Source organism: Heterodontus francisci, unplaced genomic scaffold (assembly GCF_036365525.1).
Source record: "Heterodontus francisci isolate sHetFra1 unplaced genomic scaffold, sHetFra1.hap1 HAP1_SCAFFOLD_59, whole genome shotgun sequence".
Classification (NCBI taxonomy): domain Eukaryota; kingdom Metazoa; phylum Chordata; class Chondrichthyes; order Heterodontiformes; family Heterodontidae; genus Heterodontus; species Heterodontus francisci.
The window spans coordinates 4,465,831-4,493,221 of NW_027140758.1; the positions used below are offsets into that span (position 1 = coordinate 4,465,831).

General features: G+C 46.0%; 2 non-coding genes across 2 annotated transcripts; both read right to left on the reverse strand.

Moving 5' to 3' along the window:
• Positions 1-13,667: 13,667 nt before the first annotated feature.
• trnat-agu (transfer RNA threonine (anticodon AGU)) lies at positions 13,668-13,741 on the reverse strand. Its single transcript has one exon. It is a non-coding gene; the product is annotated as a tRNA-Thr (tRNA).
• A 5,301-nt stretch (positions 13,742-19,042) lies between these two features.
• Positions 19,043-19,124, reverse strand: trnas-gcu (transfer RNA serine (anticodon GCU)). The gene has a single exon. It is a non-coding gene; the product is annotated as a tRNA-Ser (tRNA).
• Positions 19,125-27,391: the final 8,267 nt, after the last annotated feature.

Genomic DNA, 27,391 nt, shown 5'->3' on the forward strand with positions numbered 1-27,391 from the left:
ATGGGTGTAAGAATTGCTTCCATTAATGTGCGTAGCATTAAATCTACTACACGATGTGTTTCAACCTTGGATTACCTTGCCAAGGTCAAAGCTGACCTACTGTTTCTGCAGGAGTGTGGAATACCACACCTCAGCACCTACAGGCAGTGGTCGCGATGGTGGTCCCACGGGCCATCGATCTGGTCGGGGGGTAATGACTGCCGTTCCTCCGGCCTGGGTATTCTGCTGCGGGGAGGTAACTTCACCATCTCCGAAGTTAAGGAGGTGGTGGGCGGCCGCCTCCTCGTAGCAGACGTGATGTACAACAACGCTCCGCTCCGGTTGATCAACGTGTACGCCCCGGTACAACGCAGCGAGCGGCTGACCATCTTCCAGCAGCTCCCACTGCTGCTGGCGACGTCCAGGCCGGTCATCCTAGGCGGTGACTTCAACTGCATCATCGATGCGGCTGGACGATCCGGCAGTGACGACAGCAAACTGGACGCTACGTCCAGATTCCTAATAGAAACAGTTAAGGATGCCAAACTGCACGACGTCTTCAGCAAACCTGCAGACGGAGCGCAGCGCAGATACACATGGTCAAGATCGGACGGGTCTGCCCGTTCCAGGATTGACTTCCTGTTTGTGTCCCGTGCTGCCACGGTCGGAACCACCGACGTCAAGCCGGTGTTCTTCTCCGACCACTGCCTCTTACTGGCCGACTGTCACTTACAGGACGACCAGCGGGTTGGCAGAGGGACGTGGAAGTTCAATGCGACACTGCTGACCCCAGAGAACGTTGAGGAACTCAAAAGGGATTACAAAGGTTGGAGGACCGTGAAACCCCTCTTTGAGTCTCCAGTTCACTGGTGGGAAGCGATTAAGGAGAACATCAAGAGGTTCTTCATCCACAAAGGTGTTCAGAAGGCGAGAGAGAGACAGAGGGAACTGTCCCGACTCCAGAAAATTATGCAAAATCTACTCCGGTTGCAGTCAATGAGGGTCGAGGTCAAGGAGGATCTCCAAGAGGTGAAGAGCCAGCAGGCCTCGCTCTTTGCCAAGGAGGCCTCCAAGATCATCTTCCGATCCAGAGTCCGCTCCATTGAGCAGGATGAGACGTGCTCACGTTACTTCTTCCAAAAGGTACACAGAGAGAGCTCTGTTATCAGCAGCCTGAAGGAAGAAGATGGCTCGGTAACGTCTTCGCAGTCCGACACACTAAGGATCAGCAAATCCTTTTATGCTGGGCTGTTTGACACGAAGCCCACAGACAGCAGAGCCTCCCAGTCCTTCCTGTCATCTATCACAGAGGTCTTAGATGACAGCAGGAGGGAGAGACTGGACAAGCCGCTAACTCTGGACGAGCTGACAAAGGTCGTCCAGTCTTTCAAGACGAGTAAAACTCCCGGGAGCGACGGCTTACCGGTCGAGTTGTACTCGGCCCTGTGGGACTGGGTCAGCCCGGACCTGCTGGAAGTATACGAGAGTATGCTCCTGGCCGGCAGCATGTCAGAATCCATGAGAAAAGGCATCATCACCCTCATTTACAAGCAGAAGGGGGAGAGGGCAGAAATCAGAAATTGACGGCCCATCTCTTTACTTAATGTTGATTCCAAGATTCTGTCCAAAGTTATAGCCAGTCGAGTCAAGTCTGCTCTGGAGTTGGTGATTCACCCCGATCAGACCTGTACTGTACCCGACAGGAAGATCTCTGATAGCTTTGCGCTACTCAGGGATACGATCGCCTACGTACGGGACAGGAGGGTGGACACCTGCCTCATCAGCCTGGACCAGGAGAAGGCTTTTGACAGGATATCGCACACCTACATGATGGACGTGCTTTACAAAATGGAGTTTGGGATGGGAATCTGCAATTGGATCCAACTGCTCTACACAAACATCAGTAGCGCAGTCTCAATCAACGGGTGGGAATCGGAAAGTTTCCCGATCAAATCTGGAGTCAGACAGGGCTGCCCTCTATCCCCGGTCTTGTTTGTTTGCTGTATTGAACCCTTTGCTGAGTCTATTAGGAAGGATGCGAGCATAAGAGGGGTGACAATCCCAGGCAGCGGAGGCACTCAGGTCAAAACCTCCCTGTACATGGATGACGTCGCCGTTTTCTGCTCGGATCCGCTGTCCGTGCGCAGACTGATGAGCATCTGCGACCAGTTCGAACTGGCCTCGGGAGCCAAAGTTAACCACGGCAAGAGCGAGGCCATGTTCTTTGGCAACTGGGCTGACCGATCCTTTGTCCCCTTCACCGTCAGGTCAGATTACCTGAAGGTGCTGGGGATATGGTTCGGAAGGGCCGGGGCGTGCACCAAAACATGGGAGGAGCGAGTAGCCAAGGTACGACAAAAGTTTGGCATGTGGGGGCAGCGATCTCTCTCCATTGTGGGTAAGAACCTGGTCATCAGGTGCGAGGCGCTCACGTTGTTGCTCTACGTGGCGCAGGTCTGGCCCAAACCCCACTCCTGCGCCGTGGCAGTCACCCGAGCCATTTTCCGCTTCGTCTGGGGATCTAAAATGGACCGGGTCCGGAGGGACACGATGTTCAAATCTCTGGACAAGGGCGGGAAAAATGTACCCAACGCGGCCCTCATCCTGATGACCACCTTCGTGTGCGGCTGCATCAAGCTGTGTGCAGATCCCCAGTACGCAAACTCCAAGTGTCACTACGTGCTGAGGTTCTATCTGTCCCCGGTGTTGCGAAGGATGGGCCTGGTCATATTGCCGCGGAACGCTCCATGCAGTTGGGCGGTGCCGTACCACCTATCCTTCGTGGATAGTTTCTGCGGGGAAACACCTTTGACCACCGGTCCATCAGGCAGTGGTCTGCACGGAATGTCCTCAAGGCCCTACGGGAAAAGGAAACGGTGGATCCTGTCGGATGGTTCCCCGAGCAGACCGTCAAAGTCATTTGGCGGAATGCCTCATCACCAGAACTTTCAAACAAGCACCAAGACGTAGCTTGGCTGGTGGTGAGAAGGGCCCTCCCCGTCAGATCCTTCCTGCACACCCGAAGTCTCGCCCCCTCCGCACAGTGCCCCCGCGTTGGCTGTGGTGGGGAAGAGACGGTCGCCCACCTCCTCCTGGAATGTGCCTTTGCAAAGCAGGTGTGGAAAGAGATGCAGTGGTTTTTGTCAAGGTTCATCCCAAGCAGCTCTGTAACACAGGAGTCTGTGCTCTACGGGCTGTTCCCAGGGACGCACACCGAGACAAACATCAACTGCTGCTGGATGACTATCAATTCGGTGAAAGACGCCCTTTGGTCTGCCCGAAACATGCTGGTCTTCCAGCGCAAAGAGTTGTCCACCACCGAATGTTGCAGACTGGCACATTCCAAGGTCCAGCACTACGTGCTGAGGGACGCACTAAGGCTTGGGGCAGCCGCAGCAAAGGCTCAATAGGGAAAGACCACAGTGTAAGGTTCCCCCACCAAGCTGGACTGAGGGGCTGGATCCATGGGAAACCCCTCGAACTGTATCGTTAATATTCTCAATTGCTGTATATGTAAAACTGTAATTGACATGACAATTGTGAAACGGAAGGGTTGGGAAGAAACTCATGACAGTATTGAAGGAAACTGATCCCCCTTGCAATGTTTGTATTTTTTGGTGCTGTTTGGAAACTGTGTGGCAATGTAATTTTTACAGATCTTTATGAATAAAGTATATTTTGGAAATTAAAAAAAAATCGACATATTGAGTCAGGAAACCTTCCTGGACACACCTGACAAAAACTGCTCCATCCAAACGATTTGCACTAAGGAGGTTCCAATCAATATTAGGGAAGTTGAAGTCACCCATGACAACAACCCTGTTACTTCTGCACCTTTCCAAAATCTGCCTCCCAATCTGTTCCTCCGTGTCTCTGTTGTTATTGGGGGGTCTATAGAAAACTCCCAATAAAGTGACTGCTCCTTTCCTGTTTCTGACTTCCACCCATAATGACTCAGTAGACAAACCCTCCTCGATGACCTACCTTTCTGCAGCTGTGATACCATCCCTGATTAACAATGCCACTCCCCCACTTCTTTTACCTCCCTCCCTATTCCTTTTGAAACATCTAAACCCCGGAACATCCAACATCCATTCCTGCCCCTGTGATCTCCAAGTGTCTGAAATGGCCACAACATAGTAGCTCGAAGTACTGATCCATGCTCGAAGTTCATCACCCTTATTCCTGACACTTCTTGCATTAAAATAGACACACTTCAACCCATCATACTGGCTGAAACTTTGCCCTGTCAACTGTCTAACCTTGTTCACAGACTCTCTGCACTCGGTATCTGCCTGTTCAACAGCTACCCCATCCACTGATCCATAGCTCCGGTTCCCATCCCCCTGCCAAACTAGTTTAAACCCTCCCGAAGAGCTCTAGCAAACCTCCCGCCCAGGATATTGGTGCCCCTCCAGTTCAGTTGCAACCCGTCCTTCTTGTACAGGTCCCACCTTCCCCAGAAGGTATCCCAATGATCCACATAACTGAAGCCCTCCCTGCTACACCAGCTCTGTAGCCACGTGTTCAGCTGCACTCGCTCTCTGTTTCTAGCCTCACTAGCACGTGGCACCGGTATCAATCCTGAGATTACTACTCTGCTCGTCCTGCCTTTTCGCTTCCATCCTAACTCCTATATTCGCTTTTCAGGTCCTCATCCCTTTTCTGAGCTATGTCATTGGTACCGATATGTGCCACGACTTCTGGCTGCTCCCCCTCCCCCTTAAGAATCCTGTAGACTCGATCTGAGACATCCCTTTCCCTGGCACCCAGGAGGCAACATACCATCCGGGAGTCTCGTTCGCGACCACAGAATCTCCTGTCTGTTCCTCTAACCATTGAATCTCCTTTCACTATCGCTCTCCTATTCTCCACCCTTCCCTTCTGAGCCGCAGAGCCAGGCTCAGTGCCAGAGACCTGGCCGCTGTGGCTTTCCCCTGGTAGGTCCCCCCCAACCGTATCCAAAACGGTATACTTATTATTGAGGGGAACGGCCACAGGGGATCCCTGCACTGTGCCTATTCCCTTTCCCTCCCCTGACGGTCATCCAGCTACCCTTATCCTGTGACTTTGGTGTCAGTACTTCCCTATAACTGCTCTCTATCTACCCCTCTGCCTCCCGCATGATCCGAAGTTCATCCAGCTCCAGCTCCAGTTCCCTAACGTGGTCTGTGAGGAGCTGGAGTTGGGTGCACTTCTCACAGGTGAAGTCAGCAGGGACGCAAGTGGTGACCCTTACCTCCCACATACTGCAAGAGGAGCATGCAACTGCCCTAGCTTCCATCCCCTCTGCTCGAAATTGACAACAGAGAATAAAAAAATATAAAGGAAAATTTTACCTTACCAAACCCTCCACACAAGAGTCCTTTTTTTAGGTTGGAGGAGGAGGATGGGTGGGAGACACTACACATGTAGTGTTTCCGGTTTAGCCACTGCCCGAATATATAGGTTCACTGACCCAGCAGTCCCCGTGTCCGCGTCCGCCGAATCGCCAGTTAAGTACTTTATCGTGAAACGTACCTTCCCGGCTGCCCCCTGGCTCGCACTATCACCGCTACTGCTGATCAGAGGTGTTGCTGTAATAAAAACAGAAAATGCTGGAAATGCTCAGTCGGTCTGGCAGCATCTGTGCAGAGAGAAACAGTCAACAGTTCAGGTCTGTTTCCTTAGCTCACATTAACTTTGTTTCTTTCTCCACGGATGCTGCCAGACCTGCTGACTATTTCAAGCATTTTCTGTTTATATTTCAGATTTCCAGCATCTGCAGTATTTTGCTTTTGTACGTGTGTTGCTATGTCTGGGACTGTTTGAGTGCAATGCTATTGCTTTATAAACAGCGTTGAAACAAACATTTATCTAGTTAACACACAGCACTAATACACAGCTGGATATAAACAGCAGCCTGCAGCAGAGGGTGCAGTGGAAGTTTATGAACACAAATAATTCACCAACAATATATTTACTGCGATCCACAATCACACCACGCTTCATCTTCACACATATTATTCTTCATTGACATCAACTTCTTGCTTCCAATAAACACTTCAATTTGGAACACAGCTTCCAAATCACCTTTATTCACAAACCCGAACACAAGCTGCAAATGCTGCAAACACACACCAGCCCAGACTTTCCCCTTTCTGTCAACCCATTCCTGCATCACTGCCTCTCCACCAACAGTTGCTGCTAGAATCATACAATCATAGAATGGCTAAAGCACAGAAGGAGGCCATTCGGCCTGACGAACCCATGCTGGCTCTCTGCTGAAGCAACTCACCTCGTCTCACTCTCGTCTCGAAAGAATAATTCGGGACAACATTAATAGCCCCATGGACAAATGTGGGTTAATTCAAGAAAGCCAGCATGGATTTCTTAAGGGAAAGTTATGTTTAACTGTCCTGATGGAGTTTTTTGATGAGGCAACAGAGAGGGATGATGAGGGCAATGCTGTTGATGTGGTCCACATGGACTTTCAAAAGGTCTGACAGCATCTGAAAGGTCACTGAGCTGAACCATTAACTCTGTTTCTCTCTCCACAGATGCAGCCAGACCTGCTGAGTATTTCCAGCACTTTCTGTTTATATTTCAGATTTCTAGCATCTGCAGTATTTTGCTTTTATTGACTTTCAAAAGGAATTTGATACAATGCAACACAACAGACTTGTGAGCAAAGTTATAACTCATGGAATAAAAGTGACAGCAGGAACATGGACATGGAATTGGCTGAGTGACAGGAAACAAAGAGTAGTGATCAATGGATGTTCTTCGGGCTAGAGGAAGGTTTGTAGTGGAGTTCCCCAGGAGTCAGTGTTGGGACCCTTGCCTTTCCTGATATATATTAATGACCTAGACCTTGGTGTACAGGGCAGAATTTCAAAGTTTATGGATGATACGAAAATTGGAAGCATTGTGAACTGTAAGGATGATAGTGTAGAACTTCAAAAGGACATAGACAAGTTGGTGGAATGGGAGGACAGATGACAGGTGAAGTTCAATGCAGAGAAATGTGAATTGATTCATTTCGGTAGGAAGAACATGGAGTGACAATATAGAATAAAGGGTACAATTCTAAAGGGGGTGCAGGAGCAGTGGGACCTGGGGTTATATGTTATTGGTTGAGAGAGTGGTTAATAAAGCATACAGTATCCTCGGCTTTAGTGATAGAGGCATAGAGTACAAGAACAAGGAGGTCATGTTGAACTTGTATAAGACACTAGACGCAGCTGAAGTACTGCGTCCAGTTCTGGGTGCCACACTTTCGGAAAGATGTGAAGGCATTGGAGAGATTATGGAAGAGGTTCATGAGAATGGTTCCAGGGATGAGGAACTTCAGTTATGAAGATAGATTGGAGAAGTTAGGACTGTTTTCCTTGGAGAAAAGAAGGCTAAGAGGAGATTTCATAGTGGTATTCAAAATGATGAGGGGTGTGGACAGAGTGGATAGGGAGAAACTGTTCCCACTTGTGAAAGGATCGAGAACGAGAGGGCACAGATTTAAAGTCATTGGTAAAAGAAGCAAAAGCGACATGAGGAAAAACTTTTTCACACAGCGAGTGGTTAAAGTATGAACTGCCTGAGAATGTGATGGAGGCAGGTTCAATTGAAGAATTCAAAGGGGAATTAGACTGTTATCTGAAAATAAGGTGCAGGATTATGGGGAGAAGACGGGGAAGTGACATGAGGTGAATTGCTCATTTGGAGAGTCAGTGCAGAGACGATGGGCCATATGGCCTCCTTCTGTGTAGTAACAATTCTGTGATTCTGTGATTCCAATATTCAAGTCATTTATATATATGGTGGTCCTGACACTGACCCTTGTGGACATCACTGTTCACCATCTTCCATTCTGAAAAACAACCAAATACCACAACTCGCTTTTCTTGATATTTCATCCATTTTTAAATCCAAGCAGATACTGACCCTCCTATTCCAGGAGCCTCAGTTTTGTTACCCAGCCTTTTATGTGGTAGTTTGTCAAACGCTTTCTTAAAATCCATATAGACAACATCCATTGCTTTCCCTTCATCAACCTTTTCTGTTACTTCATCAAAAAAAATCAGTTATATTAGTGAAGAACTGGAAAGGTGCTGAACCTCTCAGTTTTCGGTCTACCCAAACCAAGTTCAAGGCCTGAATAATGAACCGATTGCCTCATTAGTTCTGTGAATAATACAATGATTTAATAGACAAAGTTTTGAAACATTCCTGCCCATAAATCTTGGTAACAGAGAGTGTGTGGATCTCCTGACTCAGAATGTTTAATGGATACAGTCCTCAGATCCGACAAGGAACCACTGAGCATCCACAGTGAAGACAGTGTGGATGAGGAAATGTAAGAGCTGGGAGCTGAAACTCAGGGACGGCCGAGCTCTCCTGTCATTGAGCTTGTGTGTTTGCTCTGCTCGCCGCAATTCCGGCTCTACTTTGTTTCCAATGAAAAGATGAAAAGGGCTGTTCGGTTTTCCTCTCACTGACAGCGTGTTTCACTCGGGTTAATATAACCCGGGACTTTTGCTGCTGAAATGAATTCTGCAAGGTCCCAGCAAACACACCGGCTCCCTCCTTTCTCCCCTCTTTCTATCGGATTGTTTTACCAGGAGGGGTTCAATAATACCAAACCCCCTGCAGGGAATGACCGCAAATTGAGCATCTAAATGGGGCAAGTGGGCAGCTTTCTGGGTTCTAGGTTCCCCCTACCCCGCCCCTCCCTCCCTCCACTCCAAGCCCCTCTTCACTTTCTTTGGGACTTTGATGCGGGTGAAATGGGGAAAGTTCCCATTGATGTTTGAGTGCTGAATTGCTGCAAAGATCTGCGCACGCGCGATGTAGCCCCGCCCCCAGTGGGACGTCACAATGAGGAGTGGGGCGCATGCGCAGCCTTTCCCCAACCCAGTCTGTGAGGCCATTCACTCAATCAGGCGAAGATGCTTTAAATCAGCTGCTCATGGAGACTTCCCGGGCCCGGGGGAAGGGAACAAACAGCATCTGCTTCCTGCAGCCACTGCTTTGGGAGCGTGTCCGCAGATGTGCTCAGAGATTAGCATTGAGTGGTGGGAAGTTGAGGGGGAGTCGGGGAGTGTTTGTAACAGACACTGTGGAGCAGGAGCTGCTCCCGGAACATGGAGTGAGCCGGGGACACGGGGAAGGGAGAGTTCATTCCCGGACAGTGTCTGTACAGGCACTGTACAGGGAAGAAATCACTATTGAAAATCACTGACAATTTCACCACCCAAACGAGAGGGAATTTTCCTGCTTTAGTTCCAGTCTCTCACTGTTTGTTGGATTGTGAACAGTGGGGGGAAAATAGCCGCAAAATAACGATGTGGACAGTTAGACAAAGAACATTTATTGCAGACACCAGGTGAGAAGTGTGAAAGGCACATTTTAAATAGTGGCTGCTTGTTTTCCGTTGAAATAGAAATGTGACTGTGTAAAGGTCACTGCTCTATCGGACAGTCCCAGTCATTGAGCAGTGCAGGGCTTGTGTTGTTTCTGAATGTCACAAACTTGTTGTAAAACCACTGCAAACACCTGGTAAACAGAAACTGAATGCTGCAGTACTGCAGTGGAGTCAGACACTGACACTGTTTGTGTTCTTGGTTTTCATTTTGTGATTGTTCACAATGATTATTATTGGGACGATTACACTGATCGCTTTTGTATCTTCTACCTCACCAGTTCTTTCATTCCTGCAGGAAAATACATGAACCTGACTGGATGTGGTGATTCTTGGACACAAGGAAAAATGCAGTGATCTCGTTCCAACACACAGTCGGTACAGGATCACTCCCAAAGCACAGAGATACTGCCAGTTCATCAGTTCCACTGGAGCAAACAAAATAAGTAGTCAGACAGACACTGATCCCAAAGTCAAGAGAGACACATTTTCAATCCAACAGTCAAACAACAGCAGGAGAGACAGACGTTGTTTCTATTTCACTCCAATTCAGTACAGCTGACAGGTTGATACATCAATCACAGTCCAAAAACAAACTCACTATCAGATCTCAATAAACTCTGTCACCATGGTGACATTTTAAATATAAAATCTGAAATAGAACAGACAAAATTTACAGAATTGAAAGGTACAGAATGAATGCAAGGAGGCTTCAAGGGGATTTGGACAGGTTAAATGAATGGGCAAGAACATGGCAGATGGAATATAATGTGAATAAGTGTGAAGTTCTCCACTTTGGTAGAATAAACAGAAAGACAGAGTATTTCTTAAATGGTGAGAGGCTGGGAAGTGTCGATGTCCAAAGGCACCTGGGTGTCCTTGTTCATGAGGCACTAAAAGCTAGTATGCAGGTGCAGCAAGCAATTAGGAAGGCAAATGGTATGTTGGCTTCATTGAAAGCGTATTTGAGTACATGAGTAAAGATGTATGAAGGCTAGATGAGGCCGCACCTGGAGTATTCTGTACAATTTTGGTTTCCTTATCTAAGGAAGGATAGACTTGTCACAGAGGGAGTGCAACAGAGATTCACCGGTCTCATCCCCTCGGATGGTGGGATTGTCTTATGATGAGAGACTGCAGAAACTGGGCCTAAATTCTCTGGAGTTCTGAAGAATGAGAGGTGATCTCATTGAAACAGGCAAAGTTCTTACAGGGTGTCACAGGGTAGATATGGATAGGATGTTTCCTCTGTCTAGTGAGTCCAGAACAAGGGGACACAGTCTCAGAATAAGGGCAGACTGAGATGAGCAGGAATTTCTTTACTCAGAGGGTGAGAAATCTGTGGAATTCTTTATCCCAGAGGGCTGTGGAAGATCAATCATTGAACATATTCAAGACATAAATCGATAGATTTCTAAATACTAACAAGATCAAGGGATATGGAGATGGCAGAGAAAAACGGCGTAGAGGTAGATGATCAGTCACGATCTGTTTGAATGTTGGAGCAGGCTCGATCGGCTGAATGGCCTAATGCCCCTATTTCCTATGATCCTATGAATCCCAATAATGTACATCAGAACGTTAGACCAAGTTATGCATTACATACCAGTTCAAAAAACCCACAGAGATTAAGACTGAAGGATACAGTATCAAGCCATTACTACAAAATGAAGGACTTGGAGCTTGCAGACCAGCCCATGTATAAGATTGAAAGTTATATTTTCATTCACAATCGTTTTCACAGAGCAGAATATTGAATACCAATCCACAACTTGCACAGGATTACCAAATAAAACCTACAACTGTGAAATACAGTTAATCCATATTTTAAATTAAACACAAGGCAAACAAATATTAATACATTAAGAGAGCGGGAAACAGTGAGAGCAGAGTGGAGCAAAAAAAGCCCAGGAGAGAGAGGGAGCAAGAGTTCACTCGGAGAGCAGGGAACAGCGAGAGCAGGCGTCAAAAAAGGCAAAGGAATACACAATTAATGGGAGAACACTGAATGGTGTAGAGGAAGTGAGGGACGTCGGAGTGAATGTCCACAGATCCCTGAAGTAGCAGTACAGGTCAATAGGGTGGTTCAGCAGGTCCTTTCCTTTATTAACTGAGGTATAGAGTATAAGGGAGACCTGGGTGTCCATGTCAATAAGTCACTGACAGCTAACATGCAGGTGCAGCAAGCAATTAGGAAGGCTAATGGTATGTTAGCCTTTATCGTAAGAGGATTTGAGTACAGGAGTAGTGAATTCTTGCTTCAATTGTATAGAACCTTGGTTAGACTGCACTTGGAGTATTGTGTGCAGTTTTGGTCCCCTTGCCTTCGGAAGGATATTATTGCCACAGATAGAGTGCAAACAAGGTTCATCAGACTTGTTCCTGGGATGGTGGGACTGTCCTATGTAGAGAGATTGGGGAAACTGGGTCTCTATTCTGTAGAGTTTTGAAGAATGAGAGGTGATCTCATTGAAACCTACAAAATATTTAAAGGACAGTCAGGGTAGATGCAGCTAAGATGTTTCCCCTGGTTGGGGAGTCGAGAACCAGGGGACGCAATTTCAAAATAAGGGGCAAGCCACTTAGGACAGAGATGAGGAGAAATGTTGTTACTCAGAGGGTTGTGAATCTTTGGAATTCTGTACCGCAGAGGGCTGTGGAAGCTCAGTCATTGAGTATGTTTAAAGCAGAGATTGATAGATTTCTAAATACAAATGACATAAGGGAATATGAGGAAAGTGTGGGAAAAAGGGCATTGAAGTGGATGATCAGCCATGATCATATTGAATGGTGGGGCAGGCTCGATGGGCTGAATGGCCGACTCCTGCTCCTATGTTCCTATGTTCCTAACTCCACATTATCGATGAGACACAGCCTCAGGCCGACTTGTCGGGTGTTGCAAACAGATAACACTGCTTCTGATCTTCACCAGAACCGAGAGTGAGATGTAAAATTGATCATCAAACAGACTGTGAGAGAATACAACAGAATAAAACACATGGAGAGACACTGTGGAATAACAAATAGATTTGATTGGAATGTTGAATTATGATTGGAATGGATAAAACAGCAGATTAAATTGGGACAAAAAAGAGAAACTGATGGGAAGAAGGAAGAAAAGAAAGGATGGATCTGTTCACTTTTTTCAGTTTTTTCACTGGTCCATCAAAGCTGGATTAAAAAAAGATGCAAAAAACAGAGAGTTTCACCAAAAAGGGAGATTAAATGCTGCCGAAACCTTGGATCGAAGGATGCCCCAACAGATCACCTGTTTAACTGTCTCCTCACTGGGAGATTTCAATCAATGAGCAATATTATTCTCTCCTTTTCTTTTGTTAAATGAAACCACTACTGTCACTTGGAGTTAATATCCCTGTGTTCCAACTCCTGAATAATAAAATTGTGAGTTTCGTGATATTTTCTGGACACATTTCCTGCTGAAAGAACTAAGAACTCTTTTCTAATTTACACAATACTATATACACACTCATCAAGCCTCCGAAACTGGCATCCTTGGTGCTGCTCTCTCCTCCCAAACCTCATCTCATGTGACTGTTACATCATCACTCTGATTGTGGGTGGGGTTAATCCCACTGTCTTCAGCATTAACCCTTTACATCCTCATACTGCACTGTCTGTCCGAAAAAATCAGTGGAGGGAACTTGAATTATCAAAACAGCAACAGCTGCCAGTTGAAAATCAACTCAACCCATCAGAGAGAGACTGTCAGAGAACTTCCTGCATCCAGTCCTGACCCTCTCACATTAAGCAGCTGCTCACCCAGACCCCACTCTCATCAACACTGAACATTTTTACTGAGACCCTTCAAATACTGTTTACAAATACTGTATGCAACAAAGTTTAATATCTTCTCACCGTTTCTCGGTAACCACATGAGACATAGGTTTTCTTATTTGGTTCCTTTGATTTTTCTTGTTCCTGACTGACAAATATTCCAAACCTCAGATAAACCCTCCCACTTGCGTCATGTCCCAGTCTCGGTTAAAAGCAACACATAATGACACAAACACTCTCCTTCAGTGAGATTAATATCAAGCTGTTTTCCAGGTTGAATGAAACTGTGATCAAATTTATGTCAAAGAAGTTAACTTTGATGTCTCAGCACTGAAATACTGTGCAAGGAGGAACAGCCATTCCAAACTCATATCCTTCACAAAGGCTGTTTTTTTAGTGTGATTGAAATTCATCAAGTATTTTGAATTAAGGTTCACAAGACACAAATGTCAATGTTGATAATGAAACTTTTCAAGCATGTTGCCACTGTGAAATAAGGCTCTGCTGGGAATTGAACGCAGGATCTCCTGTTTACTAGACAGGTGCTTTAACCAACTAAGCTACAGAGCCAAATCACAAATGCACGTGCAATTGAAATCAGAGGAAGGCCTTGTAGATAGTGGGCAGGCTTTGGCGAGTCAAGAGCTGAGTTCGTCACGGCAGTATTCCCAGCCTCTGACTCGCTCTTGTAGTTGTAGCTGTAGTTGTAATTGTAATAGGCAACCGTCCGTCTCGGAAGGCGATGGTCTACACCCGGGGTGTACGTCACTTCTGTATGTAACATCGTTTGTTGTGGCTGTAGAGGATGACTCGTGAGTGTCAATCCATTCCGCAGCTGGTATAGATGAATGTCATTGGCCCGAGGTCGACTGATAATTTTTCCTTCCTCTGAGCTCTCTTTCCCACCATCTGGTCATTTCTTTTGTCCTCTGCTTTTCCCATGGTCTTCCTGAATGCCTTTCTCCAGGAATTCCAGTCAGCAGGAAGGACTTCCCATGCATCGACTCCAATCTCAGTCTGCTTGAGATCTCGCTTTGCAGATGTCCTTGTATCACAGACGTGGGTGACCTGTTGGTCTCATGCTGATAGCAAGCTCACCAAAGAGCATGTCTTTGGCAAAGCGACCGTCATCCATTCAGCACACATGACCCAGTCAACAGAGTCACCGCTGACTCAAGAGGGCAAACATGCTGCAGATCCCTGCACGCTGGTGTACTTCTGCATTCGGCACTCTGTCCTGCCAGGAGATGCCCAATATCCATCTGTACTTTCCCTGAGCTACAGGTTATTGCAAGTTTCTCTGGCTGTGTTTATTTTAGGTGATTTTGTACTCAGGTTCTTTTGGAATCCATGTGTTTGCAGATCTTTGTGAGTGAGAGATGTGGTAATATGTTTAAAAGATTTCCCTATAAATTATTCATATCTCCATCTTTCCCCGAACTTTGCACAAACACATTAATATGGGAATCACACACATCAGGCCGTCAAACCTGTCTGCTAAACATTGAAAGGTGACAGTGTTTATTGTGACGGGGTTGCATTTATGAGGCCACATCTTGATGATTCACACATGTAAAAATTTGTATATTATGTTCATGACATAATGACATAAAAAAACATTTCCTTGCACTTGCCATGCTTGGTGAACATTTTCTCTGCTGATGCCCCCTGAATATATTAGAGAACATGGTGACGAGGTTGAGATTAAAGTCTGTAAATATAGGCAGCAAACAGCAGCAGGGACTGCAGTGAACAAGATTTACGTGACATATTTGTGCTTATATTGGTGGGTGAAATAAGATACTAAACACACAAAATCCTACATTTGAGCTCGCGTATAAGATTGCTCTGTCTATGGAGATAGCATCAAAGAATGCTCAGGAATTTTGTCCTATGCCACTGATCGTAACACACTTCAGGGGAACTTAAAAAAAATGGTAAAATGGGCTTTCACATAACAGATGAAATTTTACACAGAGAAGTGTGAAGTGATACAATTTGGAAGGAAGAATGCCATATAAATGAACCGTTACAATTCTAAACTGGGTGCAGGAGCAGAGAGATAATGTACACCAATGTTAGAAGGATTGAAAAGGTAGCTAAGAGCAAACAGGACACTTGGCTTTATTAATAGAGGCACAGAGTAAAAGCATATAAGTTATGCTAAACCTTTATAAAATACTGGGAATGAATGCCTCCTCCTGTACCTCCACAGAAAGCTTCCATTCCAGGTTTACACACACTCATCAGGATCAATCTCCACAGATCCTGCCACTCCAGGCTCGGACACCCACTTCAGGATCACTCTCCATACATCCCAGCACTATGGGCTCGGAGACCCTCTTCAGAATTCCTAAATCTCCAGACATGGACATCCTTTGAGGACCACTCTCCACAGATTCTGCCATCCAGGTTCAGACACCCTCTTCAGAATCACTCTCCATACATCCCGCCACTCCACGCACGGATATCTCCCTCAGGATCAGATCAAAGAATGTTGCTTGTCACATATCAGCTCAAGCCTGAATGTTGTTCAGGTCTTGCTGCTTGCAGGTACAGATTGCTTCAGTATCTGATGAGTTGTGAATCATCAGCGAACATTCCCACTTCTCACTTATGTTGAAGAGAAAGCCATCAATGAAACAGCTGAGGATGGTTGGGCCTAGGACACTGCCCTGAGAAACTAAGTAACCAGTCATGAATGGTGGTGGACAATTAAATAACGAACCAGATGAGGAGGCTCCAAAAACATCCCTATCCTCAATGTTGGTGGAGCCGAGCACGTCAGTGCAAAAGGTGAAGCTGGAGCATTTGAAACCATCTTCAGTCAGAAATTGCTCAGTGGATGATTCATCTCGGCCTCTGGAGGTCCCCAGCATCACAGCTTCCAGTTTTCAGCCAATTCGCTTCACTCCACATAATGGCAAGAAGCAACTGAAGACACTCGATACAGCAAAGACTATGGACCCTGACAAGATTTCCGGCTCTAGTCCTGAAGACTTGTGCTCCAGAACTAGCTGCGCTCTCAGCCACACTGTTCCAGTAGAGCTACAACACAGGCATCTACTTGACAATGTGGAAAATTGCCCAAGTGTGCCCACTCCATAAAAAAAATGCAGGACAAATCCAATCTGACCAATTGCCGCCCCATCAGTCTACAATCAATCATCAGCAAAGTGATGGAAGATGTCACCAACAGTGCTATCAAGCACCACACATGTAGCAATAATCTGATCATCGATGCTCAGTTTAGGTTCTGCCAGGGTCTCTCAGCTCCAGGAAATAATTTGGCAGATAGAGTACAATGTGGGAAAATGTGAGGTTATCCACTTTGGTAGGAAGAATAGAACAGGAAAATATTATTTAAATTGTGAGAGATCACAGAATGCTGCGATGTAGAAGGATCTGGGTGTCCTTGTACATGAATCACAAAAAGTTACCATGCAGGTACAGCAAATAATTAGGAAGGCAAATGGAATGTTACCCTTTATTGCAAGGGGGATGGAGTATAAAAGTAGAGAAGTCTTGCTACAAATGTACATGGTGCTGGTGAAACCACACCGAGAGTACTGTGTGCAGTTTTGGTCTCCTTATTTAAGGAGGGATATACTTGCATAGGAGGCAGTTCAGAGAAGGTGCATTGGATTGATTCCTGTGATGAAGGTGTTGTCTTATGAGGAAAGTTGAGCAGGTTGGACTGATACTCATTGGAGTTGAGAAAAATGAAAGGTGAACGTATTGAGACATATAAGATTCTGAGGGGGCTTGACAGGGTAGATGCTGAGAGGATGTTTCCTCTCGTGGTGGAATCTAGAACTAGGAGACACATTTTCAGATTTAGGGCTTTTTCATTTAAGAAGGAATTTCTTCTCTCAGAGGGTCATTAATCTTTGGAATTCTCTACTTCAGAGAGCAGTGGAGGCTGGGTCATTGAATGTCTTCAAGATTTTTATCTACAAGAGAGCCAAGGGTTATGTGGGCAGGCAAGAAAGTGGGGTTGAGGTCATGATCAGGTCAGCCATGATCCTATTGAATGGCGGAGCCAGCTCGACGGGCCAAATGGCCTACTCCTGCTACTAGTTGTTCTGATATTATGTTTGCATGATCTCATTGCAGCTTGGTCCAAACAGAGAAAAAAGAGTGGAATTCCAGAGGAGAGGTGAGAGTGATTTCCCTTGAGTGAGTGTGGCATCAAGGATCCCTAGCAAAATTGAAGTCACTGGGAATCAGGGGGTAAACTCTCCACTTGCTGGAGTTGTACCTCGCACAAAACAAGATGGTTGTGGTTCGTGGAAGCCAATCATCTCAGCCCAGGACATTGCCTCAGGAGTTTCTCAGGGTAGTGTCCTAGACACAAACATCCCAGCTGTTTCATTGACGACTTTCTCTTCAACATAAGTCAGAAGTGGGAATGTTAGATGATGACTCACAACTCTTTAGATACTGAAGCAGTCTGTGCCGGCAAGCAGCAAGACCTGAACAACATTCAGGCTTGAGCTGATAAGTGACAAGCAACCATCTGGCCACACAAGTGCCAAGCAGTGAACATCTCCAATGAGAGAGAAAAAAAATCTACCTTTTGATATTCAGAAGCATTATCATCGTTAAATCCCCCACCATCAACATCTTGACCAGAAACGTAACTGGACCAGTCACATCTATGCTGTTGCTATAAGCGCAGGTCAGAGATTACGAATTCTGCAGCAAGTATCTCACCTCCTGACACCCCAAATCCTGTCCACCATCTACAAGGCACAAGTCAGGAGTGTGATGGAATACATCCCACTCAACAACACTCAAGAAGCTCAACACCATCCAGGACAAAGCAGCGCACTTGATCGGCACCTAACCATCCACCTTAAACATTCAATCCCTCCACAACCAGTAAACAGTGGCTGCAGTGTGTACCATCTCCATATGCACTGCAACAACTCGCCAAATATCCTTCAACAGCACCTTCCAAACTCGTGACCACTACCACCTCGAAGGACAAGGGCAGCAGATGCATGGGAACTCACTACCTGCAGGTTCCCCTCCAAGACACTCACCATCCTGACTTGGAACGATATCGCCATTTCTTCACTGTTGTTGGGTCACAATCCTGGAACTCCCTCCCCAATAGCACTGTGGGTGTTCCTGCACCATATGGACTGCATCAGTTCAAGAAGGCAGCTCTCCACCACCTTCTTAACGGCAATAGGAATGGGTAAAAAATGCTCGCCTTATCAGCGATACTCACACCCAAGAATGAATAAAAACCAAATCACTCTCCACAGATTCCCTACAATCTGGGCTTGGACATTTACTTCAGGAGCACAGAGCTTTATATCACTGCAACATGAGTTCCAATCTTCATATTCTGTTCACTTTTCACATTATTTTCTACCAGTCCACTAGCTTTTATTAATTCAGTATTCGGGTCTCTGCTCCTCCGCCGTTTCTAACATCTCACCTCTTACAAAAAAACACTCTGATCTATCGTAGGTACTAGATGACCCCTCATTTCAAACTCCATCTGCCAAAGCATTGCTCACTCACTTAATCTATCAAGAAGATTTGAAAATAAATTTCTTGCCAAAGGATAATTTTCTGCATCTGCTCCCTCGCCATTTGCTTTTCCCATTTGTCTTTCACTTGGTGCAAATCGAGAGAAAGTAAAGATGGAAGGAAGGAGGGGAGGAAAATTCCTGCTCTGTTTCGTGATCCCTATTTGATCTTCATTCCAGTGCAGTTTGGGTGAAGAATTCCAATTGTCTGTCTCAATTTTAATAAAGTATAAACAATTCTGGAATCACTGTCCGGACATTGACAAGAACAGGTTGCGAGGCTGACTTTGCACATAAACAATACACTGAACAGTTCATAAACTAGCGACAAGGATGGGATTCGAACCCACGTGTGCAGAGCACAATAGATTAGCAGTCCATCACCTTAACCTCGCGGTCACCTTGTCAGCTGCAGAAGCAGAGCTGTCACCTTCAGCACAGTTTCTGGCTGTGCAGCCAGCTGTGGAATGATGGAAATATATCTTCTGTCAGGAAATGAAGTTGGGAATGGAGCAGTGTGAAACATTTCCAGAACATGTCCAACACATTTCTACTCAGTGTGAAAACCCACCACGGAAAGACTGGAACATACAATCATTTCAACACATCATGATTAACATCACTCAGACACCTGAACCATTAGGTCACTGATGAAGTCAAGATGCCCGAATTACTCATGAAATGACAACTGAACTAACTGACTGGAAGAATTGCTTAAACTCCACATGATCAGCGAGGCACAGCCTCAGGCCGACTTGTCGGGTGGTGTAAACAGATATCACTGCTTCTGATCTTCACCAGAACAGAGAGTGAGATGTGACATTGATCATCAAACAGACTGTGAAAGAATACAACAGAATAAAACACATGGAGAGACACTGTGGAATAACAAATAGATTTGATTGGAATGTTGAAATTTTGATTGAATGGATAAAACACCAGAAACAGCAGATTAAAGTGGGATTCTCATCATTATATTGATCTGGGACAGAAAAGAGAAACTGATGGAAAGAAGAGAAGAAGGAAGAAAAGAAAGGATGGAAATGTTCGATTTTTTCAGTTTTTTCACTCGCCCATTAAAGCTGATAAAAAAGTTGCAAATAACAGAGAATTTCACCAAAAAGGGAGTTTAAATGTTGCTGAAACCTTGGATCGAAGGATGCTCCAACAGATCACCTGTTTAACTGTCTCCTCACTCGGGGATTTCAATCAGTCAGCAATACTATTCTCTACTTTTTTTGTTAATTGGTCCCAGAACGGTCACTTGGAATTAATATCTGTGTTCCGACTCCTGAATAATAAAATTGTGAGTTTCTCGATATTTTCTGGACACAGTTCCTGCTGAAAGAACTAAGAACTCTTTTCTAATTTACACAATACTCTATACACACTCATCAAGCCTGCTAAGCTAGCATCCTTGGTGCTGCTCTCTCTTCTCCCAAACTTCATCTCATGTGACTGTTACATCATCACTCTGACCGTGGGAGGGGTTGATCCCACTATCTTCAGCATTAACCCTTTACATCCTTATACCACACTGTCTGTCCAAAAAAAATGGGTGGAGGGAACTTCCTTCATTTATCAAAACACCAACAGCAGCACAGTGGCGCAATGGTTAGCACCGCAGCCTCACAGCTCCAGCGACCAGGATTCAGTTCTGGGTACTGCCTGTGTGGAGTTTGCAAGTTCTCCCTGTGTCTGTGTGGGTTTCCGCCGGGTACTCTGGTTTCCTCCCACCTCCAAAAGACTTGCAGGTTGGTCGGTAATTGGCCATTGTAAATTGTCCCTAGTGTAGGTACGTGGTTGGAGAATGGTGGGGATGTGGTAGAGAATATGGGATTAATGTAGGATTAGTATAAATGGGTGGTTGCTGGTTGGCACAGACTCGGTGGGCCGAAGGGCCTCTTTCAGTGCTGTATCTCTAAATAAGAAAAGTAAAATAAAAGCTACCAGTCGTAAATCAACTCAAACCCATTAGAGAGATAGAAGGAGACTGTCAGAGAACTTCCTGCATCCAGTCCTGACCCTGTCACACTCAGCAGCTTCTCACCCAGACCCCACTCTCATCAACACTGAACATTGTTACCGAGACCCTTCAAATACTGTTTATAAAAGGTAGAAAAATTCAAACTTCATCACAGCTAGATTGAATAGAACAAAGTTTAATATCTTCTCGTCGTCACTCGGTAACCACATGAGACAGTCCTTAAATCAGTAGCATAAATTATCAGCTGTAAGAATGTTTGTCATTGGGTTGAATCATTTCTGTGTGAGGAATGTTCCAGCATCATAAACCAGGGGAACGTGTTGACTGAGCTGTGTCTTCATCTCTTCTGGACAGTTCACCCTTCATTCTGCTCTGATTCACTTTCCCAAAGCGGATCTACAGATTCTCAAATCTGGAGACTGGGTTTTCTTATTTTGTTCCTTTTGATTTTTCTTGCTCCTGAATGATAATATATTCCAACCTCGGATCAACCTTGCCCTGTGTCCCAGTCTCGGTTAAAAGCGACAAATAACGGCACCAACATTCTGAAACAAACAACACGGTCACATTCTGCTTCAGTGAGATTAATGCTGAGGCAGTTTCCGTGTCGAATGCGATTGTGAACAAATTTCTCTCAAGGAAATTGTGAGTGATCGAGTATTTGCACTGAATTTCTGTGCAAGAAGGGACAGTTTCAAACAGTCATTCCCAAATCACTTCCTTCACAAAGACAAAGACTGTGCTTTCTTAACGTGTCACTCAACTTCACAAACAAATTTGAACTCGAAGTTCAGGAGAAGACAGAGATGTGAATGATTGACAGTGTAATCTTTAAATCATAATTTTCCGTTTCTTCGTTGAAGTGAGGCTCAACCCTAAGCCACTAGAGATCACGGAAAGCTACAAACTTGGATCCAGAAATCAGAAAAGTAGTGAAACAGTTGGTGAGTACATTGTGACACTGAAGAATTTATCACCACATTGCAACTTTGGCACATTCTTAGACTGTACATTATGAGACAGATTTGTGCTTATATTGGTGGATGAGAAAAGATACTAAACACACAAAATCCCAATTTGAGCTAGTGTGTAAGATTGCTCTTTCCACGGAGATAGCATCAAAGAATGCTCGTGAATTTCGTCCAGGTACTGCCTGTGTGGAGTTTGCAAGTTCTCCCTGTGTCTGCGTGGGTTTTCTCCGGGTGCTCCGGTTTCCTCCCACAAGCCAAAAGACTTGCAGGTTGATAGGTAAATTGGCCATTATAAATTGTCACTAGTGTAGGTAGGTGGTAGGGAAATATAGGGACAGGTGGGGATGTTTGGTAGGAATATGGGATTAGTGTAGGATTAGTATAAATGGGTGGTTGATGTTCGGCACAGACTCGGTGGGCCGAAGGGCCTGTTTCAGTGCTGTATCTCTAATCTAATCTAATCTAATCTAATCTATGCCAGTGACAGTAACACACTTCAGAGGAACTTCAACACACTGGTAAAATGGACTTTCACACAGCAGATAAAATTTTACACAGAAAATTGTGAAGTGATACAGTTTGGGAGGAAGAATGAGACAATGCACACCAATCTTTTTTGATCAAGGTTTGAAAAGGTTGCTAAGAGCAAACAGGACACTTGGCTTTATGAATAGAGGCATCGAGTAAAAGCAAATAAGTTATGCTAAACCTTTATAAAACACTGGGGATGAATGACCTACTCCTGTACCTCCACGGAAAGCTTCCACTCCAGGCTCGGACACCCTCTTCAGGATCACTCTCCATATATCCCGCCATTCCACGCACGGATATCTCCCTCAGGATCAGATCACAGCTCCACAGTCCTGCCACATCCAGTCGTGAATGGTGGTGGATAATTAAATAACTAACAAGATGAGGAGGCTCCAAAAACATTCACATCCTCAATGATGGTCGTGCTGAGCACGTCAGTGCAAAAGATGAAGCTGAAGCATTTGCAACCATCTTCAGTCAGAAATATTAAGTGGATTTGATCTGTGCTAATTTCAGCTCCTCATGCTCGCTGGTGCCTTGGTTCTCTGGTGCTAATTTCAGAGTAAATCATGCAGCTTGACAATTGGAGCCAAAGAAAAAGACACAGGAGAGGTTGAAAGTGCCAAAACCTGGGATTGAACCAAGAACTGTTTAACTGTTAGTACAGCACGAACTCAACAAAGCTATTTCAACAACACACTAAAGCCACCATTCTGTCACTGCTTTGGAAGACAATATATACATTAAAATGTTTGTAAAAAGTTACAGAACACAACATGTGAGTAATATTCCCCATTGTTTTCTCAGTACTGATGGATTGTGAAGTGGGACACAGCTAGAAGTCCCACTGTGCCACACTGACCCTGAGCTGTGAATGAAATGAGATAAAGTTCAATCTTTAGCAGAGAGATTCTGGAGAGAGGTAAGAGTCCTGAATCAAGGAGAGACTTTCTGACACAATAAAAGCAAAATACTGCAGATGCTGGAAATCTGAAATAAAAACAAAAAGTGCTGGAAATACTCAATTGCTCTGGCAGCACCTGTGGAGAGAGAAACAGAGTTAATGTTTCTGGTCTGTGACCTTTCATCAGAACTGACACAGGTTAGAAAAGAATTAGGTTTTAAACAAGTGAAGGGGAGGGGCATGTGGGAGAGAACAAAAGGGAAGGTGTTTGATAGAGCAGAGGGCAGGAGAGATTAAATAACAAAGCTGTCCTGGGATAAAGGCAAAGAGTGTGTTAATGCTTGTGGTTGCCTGACACCAGTCATGCTCTGATGTTATTGAACACAATGTTCAATCCACAAGGCTGTCGAGTGCCGAATCAAAAGGTTGGGTGCTGTTCCTCGAGCTTGGGTTGATTTTCACTGGAACACTGGAGCAGGCCAAAGACAGAAATGTTGACATGAGAGCAGGGGGGAGTGTTGAAATGGCAAGCAACCAGAAGCTCAGGGTCATGATTTCGGCCTGAGCAGAGGTGTTCCACCTAATCTGCGTTTGGTCTCCCCAGTTTAGAGGAGACCACATTGTGAGCAGTGAATCCAGTATACATAATTGAAAGAAGTACAAGTAAATCGCTGCTTCACCTAAAAGGAGTGTTTGGGGCTTTGGATAATGAGCAGAGAGGAGGGAAAAGGGCAGGTATTATATCTCCTGCGATTGCATGGGAAGGTGCCTTGGAAAGGGGACGAGGTATCGGGGGTAATGGAGGAGTGGACCAGGGTGTCGCGGAGGGAACAATCCCTTCAGAATGTTGACAGGGGAGGGGAGGATGCGTTTGGTGGTGGCATCACGCTGGAGGTGGCGGAAATGGTGGAGGATGATCCTTTGGATGTGGAGGCAGGTGGGGTGGAAAGTGAGGACAAGGGAAACCCTGTCGCAGTTCTGGGAGGGAGGGGAAGGGGGAAGGCAGAGGTTGAGAGTCCTGTCAACCACACTGGGCGGGGGCGGAGTAGTCAATTATATCTGAGGGAAGAAATGAACAGAACTGGCAGCTCAAAACTGGACATCCATGAGGCACTGTGGGCCATCAGCAGCAGCAGAATTGTATTTAAACACGATATGTTACCTCATGGCCTGACATCTCCCTGACTCTGCCATTACCATCAAGCCAAGGGAGCAATAGTGCTTCAATGAAGTGTGCAGGAGGGCATGTCAGGAGCAGCACCAAGCAGACCTAAAAATGAGTGAAGCTACAACACAGGATTACTTGCATGTCATATAGCGGAAGCAGCATGCAATAGACAGAGCTGAGTGATCTCACAACCAACAGATCAGATCAAAGCTCTGCAGTCCTGCCACATCCAGTCCTGAATGGTGGTGGATAATTAAACAATTAACAGGAGGACGAGGCTCCACAAATATCCCCATCCTTAATGATAGGGGAGACCAGTATATCAGTGCAAAATACAAGGTTGAATCATTTGCAACCATCTTCAGCCAGAAGTGCCAAGTAGATGATCCATCTCAGCCTCCTCCTGAGATCCCCAGCATCACAGGTGCCAACCTTCAGCTAAATCTACTTCACTCCACATGATATCAAGAAATGGCTGAAGGCTCCGGATACTGAAAACATCCTGGCTGCAGTGCTGAAGACTTGTGCTCCAGAACTAGCCAAGCCGCCTGCCAAGCTACACCACTGGCATCTACCCGGCAATGTGGAAAATTGCCCAGGTATGTCCTGTACACAAAAAGCAGGACAAATCCAAGCCGGTCAATTACTTCCCTGATCAGCCTCCTCTTGATCATCAGTAAAGTGATGGAAGGTGTCGTTGACAGTGCTATCAAGCAGCACTTACACAGCAATAACCTGCTCACCGATGCTCATTTTGGTTTCCGCCAAGGCCACTCGGTTCCTGACCTCATTATGGCCTTGGTTCAAATATGGACAGAAGAGCTGAATTCAGGAGGTGAGGTGAGGTGACAGTGACTGCTCTTGCCAAGGGCATCAAGGAGCCCTTGCAGAATTGAAGTCAATGGCAATCAAGGAGAAAAATCTCCACTGGTTGGAGTCATACCTTGCGCAAAGGAATATGGTGCTGGTTGTTGGTGGCCAATCATCTCAGTACCAGACATCGCTCAGGAGTTCCTCAGGGTAGTGTCCTAGGCCCCAACCGTCTTCAGTTGCTTCATCAATAAACTTCCTTCCATCATAAGGTCAGAAGTGGAAATGTTCACTGATAATTGCAAAATGTTCAGTTGCATTAGTAACTCCTCAGATACTGAAGCAGTCCGTATCCACATGTAGAGAGACCTGGGCAAGATTGGGCTTGGACTGATAAGTGGCAAGTAACATGCACGCCACAAAAATGCCAGGCAATGACCATTTCCAACAAGAGTGAATCTAACCATCTCCCCTTGACAGTCAATGACATTACCATTGCTGAATCCTTCACAATCAACATCCGGGGGGTTACCAATGAGCAGAAACTGAATTGGATCAGTCATATAAATACCGTAGCTGCAAGAGCAGGTCAGAGGCTGGGAATTCTGCTGCAAGGAACTCACCTCTGTCCACCATCGACAAGGCACAAGTCAGGAGTGTGATGCAATACTCCCCACTTGCCTGGATGAGTGGAGCTCCAACAACACCAAAGAAACTCAACACCATCCAGGACAAAGCAGATCACTTGATCAGCACTCCATCCACTACTTTAAATATTCACTTCCTGCACGACCAGTGAACAGTGGCAGCAGTGTGTACCATCTACAAGATGCACTGCAGCAACTCACCAAGCCTCCTTCGACAGCACCTTCCAAACCCCCAACCTCGACCACCTAGAAGGATATTGGATGAATGGGAACACCACCATCTGCAAGCTCCCCTCCAAGTTACACACTGTCCTGACTGGGAACTATATCACCATTCCTTCACTGTCACTGGATCAAAATCTTGGAACTCACTTCCTAACAGCACTGTGGGTTTACGTACAACACATGGACTGCAGCAGCTCCAAAAAGGCAGCTCACCACCACCTTCTCAAGGGCAATTAAGGATGGACAATAAAGGCTGCGTTTGCTGACAACGCAACCACTAGGTGGCACAACTCGCTTTCTCCCCCTGCTTTGCACCGGCCGCTTCCACCCTCCACAGTCGCTCGCTCCAGAACTCGCTGCTCCCCCCCCCTACTTCCCTGGCCGATTGTCTCCCGATCATGTCACCCCATTCTCCAGTCGTTCGCTCACTCCCCACCCCCCTCCCCTCCAGCTGCTAGCTCTAGGCTGTGCTGCTTCCGTTCTCTCGGCCACTTGCTCCCACGTTTGTCCAGTCTCCACGCGCCGCCCGAAGAAGCAAGGTGGGCTGCAAAGTGTGACGTAGGAGTGAGTAGTGAGTGGCCTAGAGGAGGGAAGTGGCACGGCCTAGAGCTAGCGGCTGGAGCGGGGGTTGGGGGTCAGAGAGCAAGCGGCCATGGAGCTGGATGACGCGAGTGGGGAACAATTGTCCAGGGGAGCATCGAGGTGTGGAGCGAGCGGCTGAGGGGAGGAAGCGTCGAGGCCTGGAGCGAGTTGCCGAGGGGGGAGAGCTCCAGCCTCAAAGTCTCCTATTCAGCCGCTTCCTCCAGCTGAGTGAGGGGCTGGATACCCGATGATGCTTTCGCGCACATGTGCGAAGATGGACCAGGCGCGGATATGCGATGATGTTGGCGCTGTGCAATGGCATCATCCTACGCATGTGCCACTTAATCCTGGCAAGATGTAGCTGTGCCTATGCACAGCTTGGCACAGTCCGATGATGTCAGCGGGCCGCTGCATTGACAGGAATCACATTGTGTCAGCAGTGCCCACATCCCAGGAAAGAAGAAAAAAGAGATTTACCACAATGGTAGCAGGGTGAGGGATTTCAGTTATGTGGAGAGATTGGAGAAGCTGGGGTTGTTCTCCTTGCAGCAGAGAAAATTCAGAAGAGATTTGACACATTTGTTCAAAATCATGGAGGTTTTCAATAGTTTAAATAAGGAGAAACTGTTTCCAGTGGTAAAAGGGTCAGTAAGCAGAGGACACAGATATCAGGTGATTGGCAGAAGCACCAGAGATGACATGAGGAACCATTTTTACACAGTAATGTGTTGTGATAAAGAAAGAAAAGACTTGCATTTATATAGCACCTTTCAAGACCACTGGACATATCAAAGCACTTTGTAGACAATGAAATACTTTTGAAGTGTCATCACTGTTGTAATGTCAGAA